Source organism: Mus caroli, chromosome 10 (genome assembly GCF_900094665.2).
Source record: "Mus caroli chromosome 10, CAROLI_EIJ_v1.1, whole genome shotgun sequence".
Taxonomy (NCBI): domain Eukaryota; kingdom Metazoa; phylum Chordata; class Mammalia; order Rodentia; family Muridae; genus Mus; species Mus caroli.
Genome location: NC_034579.1, coordinates 79,609,215 through 79,618,977, shown reverse-complemented (window position 1 = coordinate 79,618,977; position 9,763 = coordinate 79,609,215). Strand labels below are relative to the sequence as shown.

The 9,763-nt window shown below is 46.5% G+C and overlaps 1 pseudogene; it reads left to right on the top strand.

Moving 5' to 3' along the window:
- Positions 1-8,235: 8,235 nt before the first annotated feature.
- On the top strand, positions 8,236-9,484 carry LOC110304056 (annotated as a pseudogene).
- Positions 9,485-9,763: the final 279 nt, after the last annotated feature.

Genomic DNA, 9,763 nt, shown 5'->3' with positions numbered 1-9,763 from the left:
TCCTGCTACTGGATCCCAAGTTACTTGGTGGGAAATTGGGTTCCCTCCCCCTTCCTTTATAACTGAATGTTGGAATTAAAAAGGGGGCTTTGAACATGAAATCGTCTTGGCCCCATTCTTTCTTCCGCCCCGTCTAGATTCCTCTCTTTTCAGCTCGAACTGCCATTCTCGGTTGAACCGTTTGTGTTGTGGACTGTGGGCAGGCCGCAACAGCCATAGTGGTCGAGATGGAGGTTATGCTTGGGCTCAGCAACACGGGCTTCCACTCACCAAGGCTGACCTGGCTATAGCTGCTGCTGAATGTCAGATTTGCCAATAGCAGAAACTAACACTGAGCCCCAGATATGGCACCATTCCTTGAGGTGACCAGCCAGCAACCTGGTGGCAGGTTGACTACATTGGACCACTTCCTTCATGGAAAGAGCAGCGTTTTGTTGTTAACTGGAGTAGATACTTATTCTGGTTATGGATTTGTCTTTCCTGTATGTAATGCCTCTGTTAAAACCACCATCCATGGACTGACAGAATGCCTTATCTATCGTCATGGTATTCCACACAGTATTGCTTCTGACCAAAGAACTCATTTCACAGCCAGAGAAGTGCGACAGTGGGCCCACGGCCATGGAATTCACTGGTCTTACCACGGTCCCCATCATCCTGAAGCAGCTGGTCTGATAGAAAGATGGAATGGTCTTTTAAAGACGCAGTTACAGCGCCAATTATGTGGTAACAGCATGGAAGGCTGGGGCAGAATTCTTCAGAAGGCAGTATATGCTTTGAATCAGCCTTTGATATATGATACAGTTTCACCCATAGCCAGGATCCATGGGTCCAGGAATCAAGGGGATGGGAAAGGGAATAGTTCTACTCACTATCACTCCTAGTGACTCTCTAGGAAAATTTTTGCTTCCTGTCCCTATAACTCTAGGTTCTGCTGGCCTAGAAGTTTTGGCTCCAGAGGGGGAAGTGCTCCTACCTGGAGCTACAACAAACATTCTATTGAACTGGAAGCTCAGACTTCCCCCTGGTCATTTTGGGCTTCTAATGCCCTTAAACCAACAGGCTAAAAAAGGAATAACAGTGTTAGGAGGGGTGATAGATACAGATTACCACAGGGAAACTGGATTGCCTCTCCACAATGGAGGTAAACAGGATTATGTCTGGAGTGTAGGAGATCCCTTAGGGCATCTCTTAGGACTACCATGTGCTGTGATTAAAGTAAATGGGAAACTACAACAGCCTAATCCAAGTGGGATGGCAAAGGACACAGATCCATCAGGAATGAAGGTATGGGTCAATCCTCCAGGAAAAGTTCCAAGACCTGCTGAGGTGCTTGCCGAAGGTGAAGGAAATACAGAATGGCTAGTAGAGGAAGGTAGTTATAAATACCAATTAAGGCCACGTAATGTTGCAGAAATGAGGATTATAAAGTAACATGAATGCTCCTGTCTTAGTTTGCTAACGAATACATTTGTCTTTCTTCCAATTTCTTTAACATCAATTTGTATTTAAATTGAGACACTAAAAGGATGTTCTCAAGGGACATTGCCCCATTGTAAATTTACAAATGTGTTTGCGATTATACAAGGGATAGTTATATCATGTTAGGCATATTCACAGCCTTGTTACTGTTTCAGGTGAACATGAGATATTATTTGTGTCAAGTTGACAAGGGGTGGATTGTAGTGGCTATTCCTGGTTGTCAACTTGACTATATTTGGAATGAACTGCAATCCAGAATTGGAAGGTTCACCAGTGAAGTGACCCTAATCTGGAGGCTGGAAGATAGAAATTTCTGATCTGGATCTTGGTATGGAGATCTTGAGGCATAGTGGCTATGGATTCCAGAAGATTAAGACAGGGAGATCTCCGAGTTCAAGGTCATCTGGGGTTAAGGGTGTGGTGGAACACACCTTTAATCTGGGCTACACCTTCTGTTGGAGACAATATAAGGATATTGGAAGAAGGGAGTCTTGCTCTCGCTCCTTTGCCTGCTTGCCCTGTGAGTCTGAGTAACTGCTAGATCCTTGGACTTCCATTCACAGCTACTACTGAACCATTGTTGGGAATTGGACTGCAGATTGTAAGTCATCAATAAATTCCTTTATTATATAGAGACTATCCAGAGAGACTATCTAGAGAGCCCTGACTAATACAGGGGCCAAGGGCTTCATTTCCTTCTGTTGTCTCCTGAATGAGAGTCTCAGGTAGAGCGAAGCCCTCCAGTATACTTCTGTGGTCACCCCTTGTATGAGCATTGGCAAACTCACAGGAGTAGTGCCCTTTGCCATTTGGGCAATAACCTGGTTGCAAACTGTTTGCAAACTGAGAGGAACCGTAGAACAGGCATTGGAAAAAACGAAGGGTTATCTTTAAGGGTTCTTTTTACAGCCTCTAGCTCTAAAGAGTCCCATTCTTGAATCTTCCCCAGATTGAAATGGTAAGGCCCTCCCACCTGAGGGAATAGTGTTTCAAGGCAGGCCTCATGTAGAGAGTCAAGGACAGATTTTGTCCCCAGGATATGAGTTTATCATACACTGAAGTACAGATAGAGAGATTTCCTGCCATACTGGGACCAAGAGAATGGCACCTTCGATAAACCAGGAAGGGTCTTCACTGGGAATCCACTCATGTGTCACCTGATGAGTACTAATTGCAAAAACAATTTTTCTCTGATCTCTGAGCAAAAGCCGAGGACTTAAACCCAGGAGACATTAAGGGAAAAAGAGCCCCACACAAAGCCCATTCACACTGAAGAGATAAGGGCACATCTGCATCCACAAAATAGCCTACCATGGACAAACTGAAATTTACCATGCATAAAAGTCAGACAGAGAAAAATATAGATTCTCTTTGAAATATCAATGTTACCAGGCTTACATTCTAGGAATATCATACACTTGTCATAACTGATTGAAATATCATTCATGTCACATTAACCTTATTTTAGAGTATGAGAATCCTCCTTAATGCAGTCAACAATATCATTGTAATAAAATCTGTCCAGAGACAGTGTGCAGTGTCAGCTATGTAAAAGAGCACTGGGGGACACAATGGGAGGAATAATTGATTCAGGGGATGGTAGGAGGCAGCAGACTGCAGGATGAAGGGACCCAGAGACCTCATTTGTTGTGCCCTCCATCAAGCCACTGAGTTGAACCTGTGCTCCTTAGTGTGTACATTGCTCCTCAAAAATGATTGCTTCGCCTCCCTTGGAAGCTGCAGGACATATGTCCATGAGCTCTGTGTGGAGAACTATTCTTTTAACATGACAGCCAGGGTATGTCGAGTATTTGTGTTCATATTAAAACATAGAGGACAAAGTGACCAGCTCAGCCCTAAACGTGTGTCCCCTCCCTGTCATCCCCGATACTCTCACTGATCTCCCAAGTGCTGGGAGACAGCATTTCAGTGAGAGGCTCCTCCCCTAATCTTCAGTCTGTAACCCAGTTCTTCTTCCTGAAGTTTCTCTATGTAATCCTCTATGGGAACTCAACCTGGACCCATGTTAAGAGAATTTATGGAATGCACAGTAACAAGCATTATGCTCATGCCCTAAGTACAGTGGAAGGCTTGACCCTGGGTACTTTCCATGTGTACACAAGGAGGCCCTATCATTTCTGCCCTTGCTAGAAACCTGGAGATGCCTCATGCCTAGAGAGGGTAACCTGCAGGACAAGTCTGGGCAGCTTAGCCGGGGCCTTCCAGCTTTTCCAACATCTCAGGTTCCCAGTAATATGTGAAGACTCACTTCCGAATTCCTCCAGGGTGTTTCCAGAGAGCAGAGGGACCCCAGTAGATTTAATAAAGTCTACGGCTCGCTTAAACAGGATCATCTGGGTGTTGGGAGTTGAGGAGGAGAAGCAAGGCACAGCTGCAGAATGGGACTCCCAAGCAAAGGAAAGAACCCATGACCACCAACGTGCAGATGAGCAAGCTCAGCATAGTGCAGTGCAGGCTGGGTGCTTTGGGAGGCAGCAGTCTGGCAAAGTTTCTGTGACTGCCAGAAAAAGGGGCATTGAGCTCAGAGACCTGAATCCAAAAACATCCTGCTATGGGAGGCAGAACAACAAATTTCGTGACTTTGGAGACCAGGTTCATGGTCACATGCTAGGTTTTGTTTGTTTGTTTGTTTGTTTGTTTTATTCAATATGAGAGGGAGGGATGGAGGTATGAGAGAGAGAGAGGGGAGGGAGAGAAAGAATGAGTGAGTGAATGAATGAATGAATGAATGAATTTTTGGTGTGAAACATCTGATGAGCCTGAGGTCTCATCCTATGTCAGTGCTTTCTCTTCCTTCAGGGGTACTGCCTTCTCTCCTTATGGGAAGCACTTTTTCAAAGTTGCAGGAGAAGCCTCAGAGGCTGTTGAACGCCTTTCCACCTCTCTTCTCCCAAGGTCAGGAACATCCCACCTTGATGGCTAACTGTTCTCTGCAGGTAGAAGCCTATAGTGGAACTCATGATGGGGCGCCTGTCTCATCAGAGGTGACAGATCCTCACCAGGTCCCTCTATGGAGGAAGACCCTCTTTGAAGGCAGAAGCCAATTGAACAAACCCTACATTCCTATCATTCCTTGAGATACTCTCCTCCTTCTTTATATAGGCACAGCAGACCTAGAACACCACCAGTATCACCTCCCCCACCATTTCCTCCTGAGGTGCTCACTGTCTCAGGGCCTGATGTCAGCCTCTGTCACAAGGGAGGCTGGGCTTTCATGACCCATGCACGGGATGGGGAGAACAGCAGTTCTGGATACCTGGTGAGGGCCCAGCTAGACAGAATTGTAAGTTCATTAATTACTATCAAGCNACCAGGATCAATTTCATAATCATAGGACCCACATCCTCCAGGGCTTCCTTGCACCTGGCTGTATCTTCACCCTGCTCTACTGTCCTTTCTTTCTTTAGTCCTCTGAGGTCACTGTGACTGTCCTAGATCTGTGTTTTGATATGGCCTCCCAGAGAGCAGCATGTGGGAGCTGTCCCATTCAGCCATGCTTGTCCTCCCTTGGATAGCCATATCACATTCTCAGAGGCTGTGCATCAAGCAAAACTTTGGACGCTAGAAAGGTCTCACTTACAGCTGTTATTCCTGGTGGCAGAAGAGTACACCCATGCCAGCATTCTTTCACTAGACCTTCCAGCAGGTCTTTTAGAGGCTAAGGACAAAGGCTTGATATTTTGCCTGCATGCCTTGACTTAGGTATGATGACACCTAACATGGAAGTCACCNTCTGTCTAGGCGCTTACTGAAGTTTCAGTATTTGCTATACTTAATTTCAGTTATATTAAAAATAAATTGGAGACAGGAATGTGTCCAGACTCCCTTTTCAGCTTTTTAGACAGCCTTCTGGAAAAGGACAGAGGACTCCTAGTTCTGTTTCCTCAGGCCACCTTCATATTCTTTCCCAAGAGCATTCTTTGTGCAGTTTATCCAGTACAGGACTTGTATCATGGGCCAGGTCAACTGCAGCCTCAATACTTCCTGCCTCTTGAATGTTCAACTATGGAGGCCAATAGGCTGGGGTCTGCACACAGATATGGAGACATTATGATTTAACTCTGGAAGGAATCCAAATTTGACTGATTCCCTACCCACTTCCCTCAAATCCAGAGGTTATAGGTCTCCATGCTGTCTCCTTAAGGTGCTGGGGCCAGAGGAAGCTGGCAGTTGCTCTGAACATCTTAGAAAAGATTGCATTAGGATGTGGGTCACCCTGCTGTGTATAATGTCTGAAATGTATTCCTCCTGCCCACCTGAAACTTTGTTCCCTTAGGCCACAGGACCTGCTTCCCATCTGCCCCTGTCCTTGTGCCTGGTGGCTGTGGATGGTCACTGGGCTCTCCACANTTTGTATAAAAATGGTTAGAAATGTCATGAGGAAGTCCTGTGGTGGAGGTGCACCCCTTTAATTGCAGCACTTGGGAGACAGACAGGTAGATCTCTGAGTTCCTGGCTAACCTGGTTCACTGAGGGAGTTCCAGTACAGTCAGGCCTACACAGAGAAACCCTATCTTGAGACCACCCTGTCCCCAAGTGAGAAATGCCATGTGGAGATAAAGGCAGCCTATCTGAGTACCTCATCTCAGGCAGTAGGGTAGTTAGTTAATATAAGTTAAACTACAGCTTGTGACAGTTAGGACTTGCCCATCCCCCCAAAGTTCCGCCCACCAACCCCCTTTCTCCAAGGTGGCAGGTCTATCAGCCTCCCTTTCTTCTTCATGCTCTGCCCTGGGACATCCACTGCCTATTGAGGACCAGTGTACAAAATACAAGTCTGTCATAGATGTGACAGACACTAGGACCGAAAGAAATGTGTGGCACAAAAGGGGCAAAGACATATGAATAGTGGAAGACACTAGTGTTGAGAGTGGGTTTTATGACTTTTCTCCCGTCGTGAGAAAATATTGAAGAAAAGCAACCTAAAGGGTGGTTTCTCTTGGCTCGGAGGTGATGATGATGATGATGATGATATAGTGGTGGGAAGAGCAGGGCGTTAGCAGAAAGAGCAATGGATTTCATTGTGACCATGGTCAGGAATCCCAGACTGCTGACGTTTGGGAATCTCGTTGCTTTCTCAGTTTGATGCAGCTGGAAATGCAGCCTGAGGAAAGGTTCCAGAAAACACTGAGTGTGAGCAATTGACTAATTTTGACAAAATCTCTCTAAAACACACACAGACACAGGCCTGTTTCTTTCCATCTAAGCACCTGTCACGGTACTCAATAAGGTTAATTTCTGGGAAGGCAAGGTGCCCATAAAGTGAAGCACTTATGTTCAGAAAGATCATTTCACATCAAGACAAATGTTGGCTAAAAAGTGGAGTTGGGAGGTCACAGAGCTGGGAAACTGCATGAGGTGGTTTGCACATGCTTGGCACATAGAGTGGCACTTTTGGAGTACATGTGTGACTGTATGGGTGTGCTTGGAGACTCTCCTTCCTTCCTTCCTGGAAGGCAGTTTTCTGTTTGCCTTTGGAACATGATGTAGAACGCTCAGCAACTCAGGGCCATGCTTATCTAGAGGCTGCCATGCTTCCCACCATAACAATTTGGATTGAAACTCACAACCATTGAGCCAGCCACAATAAAATACTGTACATGACAAGGCAGCAAAATATTCCCTGGGTCATGGTGTCTCTTCACAGCAATAGAAACTCTCACTGTGACAGTTCAGGGGAAGTAAGAGTCATTGCATGCCAGGGGAAGGGACTGTTGAAGATGCAGGCTAGATCACAAGTTGAAGGCTGCTCTGTCGCTTGCTCTCCTTTGCAAGCATTTGAGGAAACCAGTAGGCCTGCCTCTAAATTGGGATCAGACTGGGCAGAGGAAGCATGGAGATGCTGCCTAAACTAAGCGAGAAGAAAACTAGAAAAGAGAAGCCAAAATCTAAGACCAAAGAAGAGCCAGGAGGAATGGAAGAGGATGCTTCCTCCAAAGAGAAAACAGTTAAAAAGAAAAAGCCTTCTGAAGATGGCATGGAGACCTGAAATCCAAGAAGGCCAAGAAGCAGGTGAAGGTGCCTCAAGATGACACTGCTTCTAAAAGCAAATCCTCCAAGAAGAAAAAGGAGCCCCTTGAGAAGGAAGCAGCCACTGCTAAAAACCATAGAGATAAAAAATGAACAGCCTTCTGAAGAAGAGGCTAAGCCCAAGAAGATGAAGAAAATGAAGGAAGCAAATGGAGACAGAGAGAAAAGCCCCAAGCTAAAGAATGGACTGTCCAATTACAAGCCGAACTCCAACTCCAGTGAAGCTCTTGGTAAAGGAAGCCCTTGTTCCTGTGAAGGCTTGATGCCTCAGTGTAGAGGAATGCTAGGCCAGTGAGGTGGGAGTGGGTAGGTGGGTGGGGGAGCACCCCCATAGAAGCAGAGTAAGGATGGATAGCATGGGGGATTTGCAGAGGGGAAACTGTGAGAGAGCATAACATTTGAAATGTAAAGAACTAAGATATCCAATTAAAAAAATAAAATAAAATAGGAAGAAAGAAAATAGTAGTGATAAGGGGGCGTGGGTGAGATGAGGCAGGAAGACAGCTGCAGTGGCCTTGCTGAACCAGAGAGCACATGGCTGCAGAGGTAGGACACAGCCTGCAGGGCTGGCTCCAGAGGCACCTCTACAGGGGCTGCCTTGGTGGTGGCCTGCAAATGCGCAGGCACTGAGAGCCCAGCGAGCCCAGCAGATGGCACTAGTTTGAGAACCTTGGTAAGGCCACTGAGGGCGAGCAGGGGTAGATGTCAGAGCTGGGTAAGAAGTACTGCATGTACTGCTTGGCCAAGGTGAACCCGCTGCGCTTCTGCTGCACAGAGTGCCAGGACATCAAGCTGTGCTCTGAGTGCTTCTAGCCCAGCACACAGATCAGCTACCACCACCGCTACCAGGGCTGCCATCTGCTGGACGGTGGATGATTCACACTCCGGGGTTTGAGGCCAAGGGCAGCTGGACACCATGGAGCAGTTCAGCTTTAGTAACTGGGCATGGCTGCGCATGTTGGTGCTTCATGGACTGCCCAGGAAATGTTGGAGCACTCTGCTAGCATGTATACACATGGGAACTTAGGCAAAGTCTGCATCCCTGGCACCATCCCCAACTGGGTGACAGATCACACCAGCCCCCAGTGGGGGTCCTCTCTAGCCTAGTCTTACCACACCTTTGCCCAGATTGGAAATCTCTGTGGCTGAGCCCTGGGAGATGACTATGAGATCCAGTATGACCAAGATGCTGAGATGCTCTGCAGTGGGCAATATGTGAACTCAGAGGAGGAGGAGAAGAAGTAGGAGGAGGAGGAGGAAGAGGGAGGGAGGGAGGGAGGGAGGGAGACCGAGCTCAAGAGTGCCCATGTAGACATGCTGTGTGGAATCTGAATGAGGCAGGGCTGGATGATATTGCCCGAGTATAACGTGGTACCAGCCTTCCAGGGCATGGACAAGAAAGTAATGAAGAAAGACATTGAAGAGAAAGATCATCAAGGAGGAAAAAGTTCTGCAGCTGAACTATGGCCACTCTACCAGTTCATGTTCTGCAAAGAATTTGATGATTTATTGGAAAACATGCACAAGGAGAAGATGCTTCGCACCATGATCTGAGAGCTGCAGCGGTACCCATGCAATGGGATTAAGAAGATGGAGGAGTCAGCCGAATATGAGGCTGACAGAAACAAATGGAAGAGGAGGAAGGAGAACAAAAACCTGGCCAGCTCCAGAACGGGGAAGGAGGATGGCAAAGACAGCGAGTTTGCAGCCATTGAGATCCTTCCTGGGTTAGAGCTGCTGTCAGATTGCAAAAAGGTTCTCTGTAGTTCCTTGAATTTGAGTCCTGCGTGCTATTTGACTGTGAAGACTATGATAATTAAAAATCACTTCCAGAAGCGATGAGAGATCCCCTCTAAAAGTCGCCTTCCCAGTTATCTGGACAAGGTCCTAAAAAAAAAGGATTTAAAATTTCCTCACAGAAAGTGGGTGGATATCCAGGGATGTTTCCTGAGGCCAGATGATGTTAAAGTAGCTTGTGATCCAAATGATTGTGGGTCTCCCCCAACACTGTTTCTCTTTTAAACAAATTGAATTATTTTTCAAGGCTTAGATTTTTTTCATGACCCTCTGGAAAAAGCAATAGTAGCAGTCTTAAATTGGACTCATGGGGGAGATGGGCATGTGTCTTTATATCATAGTCTATATCTTCCTTTCAGAAGACAGCTTGCCTTTGTGTTCCTCTGAAGACTGCCTGCCACCTTGGATAAGTCCCCTTTATTTCATGAGCCTT